This window comes from Ursus maritimus, unplaced genomic scaffold (genome assembly GCF_017311325.1).
Source record: "Ursus maritimus isolate PB19 unplaced genomic scaffold, ASM1731132v1 scaffold_35, whole genome shotgun sequence".
Classification (NCBI taxonomy): Eukaryota; Metazoa; Chordata; class Mammalia; order Carnivora; family Ursidae; genus Ursus; species Ursus maritimus.
This window is the reverse complement of record NW_024426119.1, coordinates 2,333,970-2,346,861: the sequence shown is the minus strand read 5'-3', so window position 1 is coordinate 2,346,861 and position 12,892 is coordinate 2,333,970. Positions and strand designations below refer to the sequence as shown.

The window sequence follows — 12,892 nt, the reverse complement described above, 5'->3', positions numbered from 1 at the left end:
GTAACTGCACAGTTCAACTGGTAGCAGCAAAGTAGTAGGAATTCTGGAGAATAGTTAGTAGCCTACATTATTCATCCGGCCCTGAGTATCACCAAATGCATTTATAGAAAGAGTAGAAAGGGCTACTTAGGTGGAAATGAGTGAAGAGAACTCCTACTTCTTGAAATAAAGGGGTTGGTCAGGGTGACCTGTGAGGTCCCTTCACGATCAAAATAGGCGTTTGTGGTGGACTAAAAATCACCAAACTGGATTAGAAATTCAAAGACATCATCAGGGTCTTACATTTAAAGATCCCTTGAAAGTTTTAATTGAGTGTACACGTTTCACAGCTTGCATATGGCTCCCTCCCCAAATTTTTTTGAAGATATAAAGGAATTGGTACAGGCTTTCTTCTCATTTAAGAGGTTCACCTCTATCTGAAAGCTGATGCTTCTAAAATGCACTGGGAGTGGGGTGGGTGGCTAGACCAGGCATCCAGAGGCGTGGATTCAGGTGCTAACTCTCTAACTGGCAGGGAGGACCATAGAGCATTGAACAGCTGTGGACTGTGGCTCTGTCCAATCTCACAGTTTTATAATTCCGTAGAGAATTTATAATTCTTTACTATGTTCTCCACTCAGACATTTTCATGTGAAAATTGTCATGTTCTATGGCAGTAGCTACTACCCGAAAGGTTCGTCCCTATTTGCAACTCCACCCTTCCAGGCAGTGATCAGCCTGACATTTTTGTGTGTGGTTTTCTGTGTATTTTTTTTTAAACCAAAAACAACTCTGTCCCTTATAGCTGCATGCCAGGCTGCTCTGTCACCTAATGTCGTAGTCATCCACAGTTAATTCCGTATTGCTCTAGGCTCTGCTTCGGCAGTAATTTAAAGCGTTTCTGTGCCCTCGCTGCTTGGAAAAATCACACTTCATAACGCTACACTCCAGTGTGTTGAGTGTCCTGCTGCTGTCTCTTCCTCATACATGACCAGTAGGCACAACTGTGTTTTGATGAGCAGCCCTTCAGTCCTGTGGGTCTGGTTGTTTTCGAGGACTTTATAGTCACTACTCTTCTCTTGTCACTTGATTTTCAGGTGGGATGACAGGTAACCCAGATGAAATTATTCCAAGAGGTAGATATAATGTCAGCAATTGTCCATGGTTTCTATGCCTGTGAAATATTAGAGAGCATTATTTTTTAAATTATTTTGTGTGTGTGTGGATGGGTTTTACTGCCACATTAAAGATGTGTTTTCTGCCAGTTTTTCTACATATGTGTCTTCTCTTTCAGTTCGGTTCTATTATTCTTAATCAATTTCTAATAAAACCTAAAAGCAGAATTCCCTGGAAGTTTTCAGTTTCCATATGTAAACTGTCCGTAGGATCTATGCTGGAGATGGCTAAGGGAGCTCAGTTGTTTTTAGTTATTGAATCTGTACAGTAAAATGCTGATACCACAAAGTGACCCACTGTCTTGTGTACGTACCTTCAAGGATACACAAGTCCTAGGTCACTAGTGCCATGACTTTCAACGTTACCCACAATCTATTGAGTTTGAAGAATTAACCCAAATTTTGAAATGCATGATCCAATTGATATAAACCGTTGGGACCTAGTTGAATGTGAAGATACTCAAAAATGTTTGCACTAAAGGAGGTGTGTCAGGAAACCCACTTATCCTCCTACTACAATAGAATATGGGTCAAGCAATTCAAAGAAATCAATCAACCTTAGGATATACGTGGCTTTTTGAAGGTCAACTTTGGAATCAATCAACCTTACTATATAGGTGACTTTTTTAAGGTCAACATGGGAATAGAACAACCTTAGTGTATAGGTAACTTTTTAAGGTCAACTTCTTCTTACTTAATGATCCTCTTGACCTTGCCGTGTGAATTTTTATGAAATGGGTAAGTTTAACTCTTGCTTGTAGGTTTAGATCTGCTCCAGGTTTTGAAGCCAATACTATTACTTTTTAGAGGGAAGATTACAAGTTTATTTTAGTAGCCTAGAAGACTCAGAATATGCATCCCTCTCTCCTAGTAATTACATTTCTAAGTTTCTTTTTTCTTTCTTTGAAAGATTTAGAGTAGCTTTCCTGGAACACTGTTAATGTCATTCTCTTTAAAGCATCTTGTCTATCAGACTTGGCTGAATGAATCCGTTGCACTAAACCCACACAAACACAGCAAACAAACACACAGCATCAGCTTTTCGAGTAATTTATGGAGCTGTAAGACGACGCAGATAAAGTTATTGATTGTTACATTTAGATCTGTTGCAGTTTGATTTATTGGAAATTCCATGAATTGGATTCTACAGTGTACTTCACTTATCTGAAAAAAAAAAATAAGGCTTTATTTAAAAAAAAAAAATCTCTCCTAAAAATAAGAATACATTCCTGGGACTATAAATAATACTTAGATGTGCAAAACACTGTTGAAGAGACAAATCGTTAACATGAAATCACCTTCTGAATGTCCAGGATAGATTGTTAGGATATATACATATATATCTGAACAATATACATATATATCCTATATATATTTTTTTTAATAAATATATTTAATATATATACACACATATATATACACACACACATATATATAGTTTTATATATATATATATATATAGTTTTGCACATCTAAGTATTACTTATAGTCCCATGAATGTATTCTCATTTCTAGGAGAGATATTTTTTTTAATAAAGCCTTGCTAATATTCACATCTATAGCCACCTCATTTTGGTTGATAATGCTGTTTCCCAAAAGATGGTTCTATTTTAACCGTGCTTTTTAAGGAAGAAACCCTAGTTTAATAATCTGAGATTGTATTTTGTCTCACAGAACTCATGTGTGTTTAGCTTGTATCATGATCGGTGTATTCCTTCGGTCCACCCGCAGCTTTCTTCTATCGGTTGTGCAACAGTCGTTGTAACGAACGTCAGATATGGCATGATATTTCAAGGAAGTTTAACTTGAACAATTACTGATTTCATCCAGACTCCGGAGCCTCTGTTTTGTCAAGAAGGTACTATTTTTAAAAGGATAAAATGCCTTTATAATCTATAATTATTTTCTGATCCATGACATTCTTATAGTCTCCTGATTAGCCAGCATTTGGTGCTTAACTTTACATTTTCGCTCTGCAGGGTCCTTTTAGACATTATTATTGCAAAGAAAAATCAGAAATCAAAGTGAATTCTTAGGATTGTTCTTGAAGCCACAGAGGTACGATTGCTGCCGCAGCCAAGCATTGTGCTGTGGAACTAACTCCCAGCTTGGTGCCCAGTCCCTGCTGAGAAGGCGATGTAGGGGAACTGGCAGAGTTTTACTACATCTGCTCCCTGCTGCTAATGAGCTTGAACCTGTTTCATTCTTATTATGCTTACTGTTTAGATATTTTGCTTGCAAAATTAATTCTTTCGCGGGGAGAACACATGAAAGAAGAGATGATTTGTAAAGTCGGGCTGTTTAAAAATTAAAAGGTATCAGCAAGGGAGATTAAAGGCTATAATGAGCGATATGGTTACTTAATATCAATTCAAGGGCAGAAGCTCAGGTGGTAAAGCTGGAGTTGTTTCTCAGCTCCAGTTCCTTCTATAATGTGGGCTACAGCTTCCAGGAGGCACAGTCTCTGTTTTGCATTGGGCGTCTTCCCCAATATACTCTATATTCGTCAAAGAGATGTAACAGTATTTTTGCCTTTGAAAGCTTCCCTGGTTCTCTAAAAGGTGCCAAAGTTTTTGTGCTGTTTAGCCTCTGAAAACAATCAGCATTCAGCAGCCACATTTTATGATAGCCAGGAACTAATGTACTGCCTGTTCCCAACCGCTTATAACCTGTTCCTGATCGCCTAAGCAGGAAGAATGAGAAGAACTCAGAGAGTAAAAAGGCCCTGAGATTATTCTTAATGAAATAATAATGATGCCATTTGGGTAGCCATGGAATCTTGCTGTTTAAATTACTTTCACACGTTCCTTTGTTCCTCACCTTAACTTTCAAAGATAATCATACAGGTATTGTCCATTTCATAGATGTAAGAATGGAAATTTGCAAATGCATGTCATTTATCATAACCGGCCGAAAATTGTCCATGGGTCAGTATAAATCAGTGCACATCTATGCTGATGGGGAGTGGGACCCTCATCTGTAGATTTGCAGGATCATCCTCACCACTCTCATTGTCGTCTTTGTCAGGATGATAAGCCCACAAAACTATCGACTTCTTGAATAGGAGCCAAATGTATTAGATTTTCAGCCAAAATTGCATGTTACTTTTGGTAATGATATGGTTTGAAACATTCTGCAAAGAAAAGCAAGTTACTCTACTACAGCATTTCTCAAACTTCTTACTCTTGAAAATGAGAAAAAAATGTTTGCAGATGTCCAGTTTGGGTCTGCATTATTTTTAGTATAATACTACTTGTACGTATAAAACTACACATGAGCTCCTTTACCTATAGCTTTTATCATTACACAACCAAAACAAATGTAGAGGTTAAATAAAAATAACCCTACAAAGCCAATACGACTGTAACTGAAAGTACCACTTTATTGTGGCACGTAACTGTAATTTCAGTCACAAGTCTATACATCTTTATGGGGCGTCTGGGTGGCTCAGTTGGTTAAGCATCTGCCTTCGGCTCAGGTCATGATCCCAGGGTCCCGGGATTGAGCCCCTCATTGGGCTCCCTGCTCTGCAGGGGGCCTGCTTCTCCCTCTCCCTCTGCCTGCTGCTCTCCCTGCTTGTGCACACTCTCTCTCTCTGTCAAATAAATAAATAAAATCTTTAAAGAAAACACAAGTATATACATCTTTACTTAGAAGGATAATCATTTTAATAATTCTATCACTGATTAATAAAGAAATATCATGAGACAGAGATATCCTATATCTTGTTAGATGTTACTTCTTCGCACCGCGAATGAGCTACTACAAAATAACACTTGAGAAGCTGGACTCGGGTAATGAAGCTTCTAAACAAATAAATGCTGGCTCCTAGGGTATGACTCCTTTCCTGGCTGGCGTAGCTACACTGCAGTAGGACATGGAGTGACTCCTTTCTCCCACCATTTCTCTCTATACGAACCATTGTAAAACCTTCTTTGAGCAGAGTGTCGTATCATTTGGCCTCTACTTGGCACAAGGGCATCATTTATATATTAAGTCCATCTGAGTTCTTTCCCTGTTAGTGTAAGACCGTTAAAGTAGTACATTACTCCACTGCACTATAATTTCCTGATGTCAAATCATAATCTCAATTTATTACATAAGTTAAGAAACTCAAGTCTTACTCTATTAAAATATCTTTAATGGTGAGTTTTTACTACGAAGCCAAGTTCTGTCTTTAGAGCTGACAAAGGACTCCGAGGGCAGTAACAGTGAATGCAGGAGCAACTGCAGTATTTCGCGTCCACGTTTGCATACGTTGGTGCCATACGCTGTAACCAGCGGGCGTGCTGCAGGATCGATGGCTGGCGCCAGTACAATGTCAGCATGCTCAAAAATACAGGTGGCAGGACCCAAATCAGAGGGGATCATCTACACAAATCTAAAACTGTTCTGTATTATCCTCGTGACAACCTTGAGGTAGGAATTAGTGTTAGCCCATTTTACAGAATAGGAAACTGGGAATTAAACGCCTGCCCTAAGATCACACAGCCAATAAGTGGTAGAGCCGGAAATGAAGCCCTCGTCGTCTAGCTAGTATTGGTGATATTCTTTTTGAATATATTTTAAAGTCTTTCTCAAAACTACCACTTCTGAAATTCATTCATTCACTGACTCATTCATTCATGCATGTGACATCAATTTATTTTTTAAATAGTGTTTTTTCTGATTATAGTAGTAACATGCATTACAATAATAATATAATAGTTACAATAGCAATATAGATAACATTCACTACAGAAATTTGGAAAATTTATTACAATATGAAGAAGGGAATGAAAATCCCCTTCTCTCTCTACCCAAAGCTAAGGACTGGCTAATATTTTGGTGCATTTCTTTTTAACGATGTCCCCGATGTGGTCGGGCCCCCTAGGCAGCCTTGCTTTTTGCCCCCGAGCAGGAGTCAACACTTGGTCACCTCCCCTCAAAGCATACCTACCTACCTTTACAGGTGAGAGAAAAAACAAGGTTTCTCTGAAGTTTTTAGGAAGAGGCAAAAGGCAAAGGACACAATACATACTGCACAGAAAAACTGAATAAAAAATCTCCACTAGACATCTGGGTTCTTTGCTGAGCCTCTGATTCCTATTAACTGCCAACTGCCTCAACTCCTTGTCCATCACCAGCCCTGCCACCCAGAGCTGGCCCTGTCCTTGGCTCTGGCCTCTCTTCTCTCTGGGTCCCCACCTGGAGCTCTTCGCTCAGTAAATAAAGGGCCCATCCTGGCATCCTCTATCTTTATAAGCCAGCAGGGCTTTACAAGAAACATGTGGGTTTTTTCCCTTGAGTGCTTTTTTCCTGTCTCACTCAGATATGTATGCATGTATATGTGGGTATTTATATGCACACACGTATTATATATGCTCTTTAATAATATCATACCTACTAGACTTTGGGCCCTTTTTCTTCCACAAAATATATTTTATTTTCCCTTAAATATTTAAAACATACTTTTTCATAGCTGTGTAATACTTCATTATGTGATATACTGTAATGTGTTTGACTACTAATCTATGATTGGATATTTTGATTGTTAGCAGTTTTTCTTTTACATATAACACAATGATAAACATCCTGTGTAATTCCAGTTATTTTCTTTGCGAACATCTCTAATTATTTTCTTAGAATAAATTTCTAAACTTAGAATTTCAGGGTCAAATTGAATGAACATTTCGGAATTTGATATAAATCGCCCTTCGGAAAAGTGTTAGCATGAAAACTCTATTAACCACTTATTGGGTACCACGTTCTCTGCTAGCTGGGGAGGATTCAAAAATCTGTAAGATACTGAAGAGCTTATAGTTAGGTATTTGCTTTAATTAGATGGGAGGCCCCCGCTACTTTCCCTATAAAGTATATTTAAATTTGCTCTCAGTAGTATGATTGAGAAGTTGCTAACTCTGACCTGAGTTTATTTTTTAAATATATATTACCAAAGTAAAGGTCTTTCTAAGTTTTAAAGCCAACTAAAAACTTCCATCTAAAATATTTGTCTGCATATTAAACTGTGGGCACATTCATTAGTTCTCATTTTACACCCAAAATGTGGTTTTTAAGAAAAAGATACTTGCTTCATATTTATGAATTGAAAGTTATTTTAATTTGGTCTTGAAGAGGAAACTGCTGTTTGGTTCATATAAATGTTATATATCAAAACTACCATTTCAAAACTTGATTACAAATGAACGGCCGCTATACACAGGACTTTGAAGTCTCAGCAGAAAGCAACTTAACACTTCTTTTCTCCCTCTGTCTGGCCACAGTCGACATTTACAGGCCATTTTCAGGATTACCAGAATGTGAAGGATATGAGGTGGGGTGGACGGAAATGCATCAACCTTCTGGGAAAGGCTGAATGAGAGGAATGTCCCAGATGAATAGAAGAGCAACCTAAGTTGGCAGATACAAATACATTCAACCCTATGAACAGAACGTTAAGCCAAATAGCCCTCATCACCACCATCGTTAGGCATAATCATGTACCATATGTTGTTGTCTGTAATTGTGTGTCTTACAAATGCAGAGGGACAGTAGCCACTTTTCCATTTCACATGTCACCTGAAGAACATTATGGCTTGAACTTGGTAGTTGGAACAGTCTTCTGTTTGCAGTTACGGCTTCTAAACAATCCAAATGACAAGAGACTCCTTAAAAGACCTTAGACCTGTTGATGATGTAAGACAAAGGACTCTGAAAGGCTGGGGCAGCTGGACCATGGCAACGACAAGCCTAGCAATGGCCACGTTTGTAGATGCCCCTCCTCTTCCTCGATTTCCCATTTTAGATGACTAAGTAGTCCTCATTGCTCCAAGGGTGACAGCACTTCTCTTAGGCCTACATAGGGGACAGTTATTTTTAATATACCTAAGACACGTAGTAGTGAGAGCATGGATAAACACAGATTATATATCAACAGCTCTATCACGATGATTATACACAATACCTGGCATTTTGAAAGGGCTTACCAAACTAAAAAAAAAAAAAAAAGCGTGGGTGCTGTGTGTACAGTGGTTTACACGTAAGGGTTATCATTTGCTTTCTGGAGATGAACTCCATCTTGGCCTTAAATCCTTATATTTCTACACAGAGTTGAAATGCCAGATGAAAGCATTCAGAAATTTAAAGTAACTGATTTAACAACCTCAGAAAAAGAGAACATGTCTGAAAGTTTGTCTCAATGTTTGACTTGACCTAAGACAGTTTCTCTGGGACTTATCTTCTAAACAGTACCCTGGCACCTTGGGCCAGCAAAATGGCCTTTAAGCTTGAATGAACAGGGTATTTTTTTTTTCCTCTAGTGCAAAGCTTCACTATTTCATCTTTTCAAACTCTTTTACTGCACTCCGTCAGGAATTATATTGACAAGGGTAGAATTTATCTCCTAGAGGAGAATGCTATGCTTCTGTTAAGTGCTAATATAACATTTATGTGTTGGTGCCTTAATAACAGCCCCAGCTTACCTAATGAAAGTTGAAAGCAAACAGTACTCTCTGAGATTTTATTATGACTGAAGTGACTGCAATTTGAGGCAAATTATCCCTATTTTTGTTCCCATATCAAAAACAGAGATGCTACAGCAATTGCTACATGTTTGGTGTGGAATTAGGTTCCACTCTCATTAATCTACAAGGAAGAGCATTTTTCATGTAAACAGCTCACGAGGGTCAGAGAGAAGAGCTGTTTCTGTGAAAAATGCTTGTCAATAACTTTGTGAGTGAATTTTGAAATAAAGTGCCTGTAACCTGTCATTATTCCTTCCTCTCAAAGTCGAGAGTGAGTGGATGAAAATTGAGTATGTGAATTGAAAGCAGGTTGAGTGTTATGGCCTTATCGACTTCAGGTAAAATGACTGTTTTAACTTGTTATTATTTTTCCATTCAGAGGTCAGGCAATGTACAGTATTACCAGCATAGACTGCAGTGTAAGCAAATTGGTATACAAAAAGGCTATTACCCACACTCACAAAGCAGAGGAAAGTGTAAGTCACTAATATCAAGTGGACTCGTGATCTCTACAAAAACGAAACAAGCCACAGCGTTTGGAAGAATAGCATAGGCATATCAATATGAAGCACCTAAGAGGCAGAAAATATAATCTGTTTAGATAAAGGTGCATATGCAGATAAGAAATATGCATGTTAGTGATCATTTTTTAAAATCACACATTAATCATATTTGTTTTGCAAAGGAATTATGGGACCTGAATACTAAATGTTAGATACCCCAACTCTACATGTCACCTTAAATTTGTTCCCGCCTAAGACCATCTTAAAAGTAATTAGCTTCTGATTTTTCAAGTCCATCCAGTGTATTCTTATCAAAAGCAAAACACTGCTGTGGTCTTCCTTTTCACTTTAGAAAAAAAAAATCAATGAGGCTTCAAAACATCAAAAACCCTTTTCTTGTCTTCTAGATTTTTATTTCTAATTCTAAAGGACAGCTTAAGAGTTTAGTATGGCTGCTTTGGGTTTGCAAGAAAAATATCTTTTCTCCAAGTAATCTCAGGCCCATTGAAAGCATATATTAATACTATTGTTCGAACAGTGGATTCTTCTCTTTCAGAAGTCTAGTGTTTTTGTCTTTGATACTGATTCTTATAGACTCCGTCATAGATTCTGTTGGTCAGAAAATGAGCAGATTGGCCTAGATATTAAAAGAGGTTATAGGACTCGATGATTAAAAGCAAGTTAGGGGAAGAAAGGGTTATATATAATTTTGAAGACATGTTCCTGTGTCTATTCATCAAATCCCTATGTCACGTAAAAAGGTTTGGGTTCTGTTACTTCCAAACAATTATTTTGGCTTCAAAATAACTATAATGACCTAAGATAAAAGAAATATATTGGCATTTCTTTGCTTCTCATTTGCTAGTCTATCCATGTCTTTAAACATTTACTGATTGGACACCGCCTATCATAATATTACAAAAACTTCAGGGGAGCCCTCCTTCTTGTAATCTCAGCCTCGATTGACACAAATCTGTTACAAATGCACAAAACTCATCCAAGTACCTATCCTAGTAGTTACAAGCACACTTTTCTTACATACACAACAAATTGCATTTTTCAATATGAAAATACGCATCTTTCCTCATAAAAGTCTTTATGAAATGTCAAGGTATCAAAAAGCCAACTGTTTCTAAGAGTTAAGTTATTGTCATGACCCTCAATTGTGACTAGCCAATGAAAAGCATGACAGCACGCACTAAGTCACCACAGAGGATGTGCTGTGCCCTTATGAGTTAAGTATGAGCATGTCTGCGTAGATAAACACACTTCAGTATTTTTGCATTTACAGTTGGATGATACTAAAGTAATACATTGAATTGAATTCATGTGCCCACACATGTTTCTAAGTAAGATAATTTTTTTCTCTTTTCTCTCCTGGTTCTACCAAACACATTAAAGTAAAGATACAAAAGCTATTCAGAATGCAAACATACATAATAGGACTCCTGATTTATATTGGTAATTATGGGCATCGCTTATTAATTATTTAATTAAGAGTAGTAAACCGAGGGGCGCCTGGGTGGCACAGCGGTTGAGCATCTGCCTTCGGCTCAGGGCGTGATCCCGGCGTTGTGGGATCGAGCCCCACATCAGGCTCCTCTGCTATGAGCCTGCTTCTTCCTCTCCCACTCCCCCTGCTTGTGTTCCCTCTCTCGCTGGCTGTCTCTATCTCTGTTAAATAAATAAATAAAATCTTTAAAAAAAAAAAAGAGAGTAGTAAACTGAAACACCTTATATAGCCCCTGCTTTTCAATCTAGTCACATTTATTACATAACTATTTATTTTGCTAAAAATTTACTTAAGAGTGTGTACAGAAACCTAAGAAGGTTTCTGAAATACTAGCAGATCCATTCGGACATTAACATCCTGCTTGTTTTCTTCAATTCCAGGAAGATCACGAGTGTCATGGTAATGCCAGTAATGACTCAGGCCATATCCTGCTGGTCGTAGTAGTTCTCCATCTCCCCAGAGAGGCTGCGATTAAATGACATATCATTGCAGTGGCCAACGAACCATTTAGAAGGAAGCACTTTACTTTGAAGAAGATATCTGAGGGTTTTCAAGTTGAATGTGAAACTGTGGCCCCCAGTTCTGTACCCAAGACACCGTGTCCCTTTCCTTAAAATGGACATCACCTTCTATTTCCTCACCTGATTTAAACAGGATTCTAGAAGACCTGATGACTGTGTTTCCACAAGCAAGAAGACTCTGAAAACAGCCAAGCCGCACCACTGTGTTTTAGAAGATACTACAAAGAAACCAGCCTTCATGACGAAGACCTAGAGGCAGGTAAGGGAGCTATTAGAAGCTGAAAGGAAGCGCCGACTGTGGAATCCCATCATCGAGGGCTATCAGAGAGAGAGGGAGAAAACCTGAGCAGTGCGGGAGGCTTGGCCACAGTCAGTGAGGGGGGTGGGAGATGGGAGTGCATTATTTTCTTTACTCATCTCACTTCTCTTACACCTTTTGTGTGAACCCTTCACTACCCCATGAGTGATTTAAAGTGTTTAAAGTAATCTACTTCTTTCAACTGTATAACCCTCTAGTATATTCCAAACCACGTTGTACACATTATACACGTACATATTAGTGCAGAGGTGTGTGTGCACAGACCCACGAGCACTACGCCGGAGAGATGATCAACCCAGTGTAAATCTGACGCCACGGTACCCGCACGTGACGGAGAGCCAGAATCTCACCCCCCAGACCAGCTCTGACTCAAACGGGAGCTCTACTGCCGTGTTCCCAAGGCATTTTACTAAAAGGGCTTTGATCATCCTTCTGAGAGAGAAATGCAGCAGTGCACACTTGGTGTCTTCCACGTTGTGCCTGGCTACCAAAGCAAGGGGGTTGAACCAAAAGGCATGCTTCATTCTCCTGAAGCAAGTCATGCTCAAGAGTCAAAACTCAAGGCCTAGCAACTGACTGGTTTTCCCTTTGAACGGCAACGGGAAGTTCTCGGTCTTTCCAGGCAGATGGAAGTTGTGGTTTTCACCGGACCAGCCTCATGTAAATAGGACTGACTGAATCTGATTCAGAACAATCAATCCCAATTTGATGTACTATTCCTTTATCGTATTAACCTAAATTGTGTACAAAGCCCCTCAGTGGGTTTTAAAATGCAGCAGTACCTCAGACCTTGCTGTAGGTGTATTTTAATTCAATATTTGCAAATTGAATTGTGCTTTGAACGTTTTATGGAAGTGAGCTTTTAAAATGCATCATTTCCTGTATCAGGTACTTCTAAAGTAAAGTGAATAACTACCTCCTCATTTATCTTTTGTTTAAATACAAATTTTAATATACTGAATCTGTCTAAAGCCAGAACCTTTCCGTAGCTCACTTCTTCTCTTTGGGTCTGTTGGTGATTTGGGGTTGGTTTTGTTTTGTTTTGGTTTTGTTTTGCAGACTAAACAGAATTATGCCAACCCTGTGGTACTATTTTCTTTATGCTGTGGGGAAGCGAGTCACAGGTGGCACTGGTCACCATCCCATGCTGGGTCACCTGGTCCCTGAGTGGATAGTTAGGTATAGAATCCTTGTTACCCGAGTTATGGTTCAATGTCCTTTTCACTGTAACAGTGTCTGCCGCAAGAAGAAAAGGAAAATAGGGAAGTGGCTACTTACACGTGTCATTAGGAGGCCTGTCAATGGCTTTGAAATTGGCTCGTAAAGGGAAAAACAGAGACTGAACTAATAAACTCAGTGCCTGATGAGCATAACTAAATC

General features: G+C 38.7%; 1 long non-coding RNA gene across 1 annotated transcript in view; it reads left to right on the top strand.

Annotated features, from left to right (window-relative positions):
* Positions 1-12,892, top strand: part of LOC121099764 — a 36,986-nt gene that overhangs the window by 20,466 nt on the left and 3,628 nt on the right. The window contains exons 2-3 of the long non-coding RNA XR_005831990.1: positions 2,886-3,012; positions 11,053-11,452. This is a non-coding gene — a long non-coding RNA (uncharacterized LOC121099764). The remainder of the gene's footprint in view (positions 1-2,885; positions 3,013-11,052; positions 11,453-12,892) is intronic.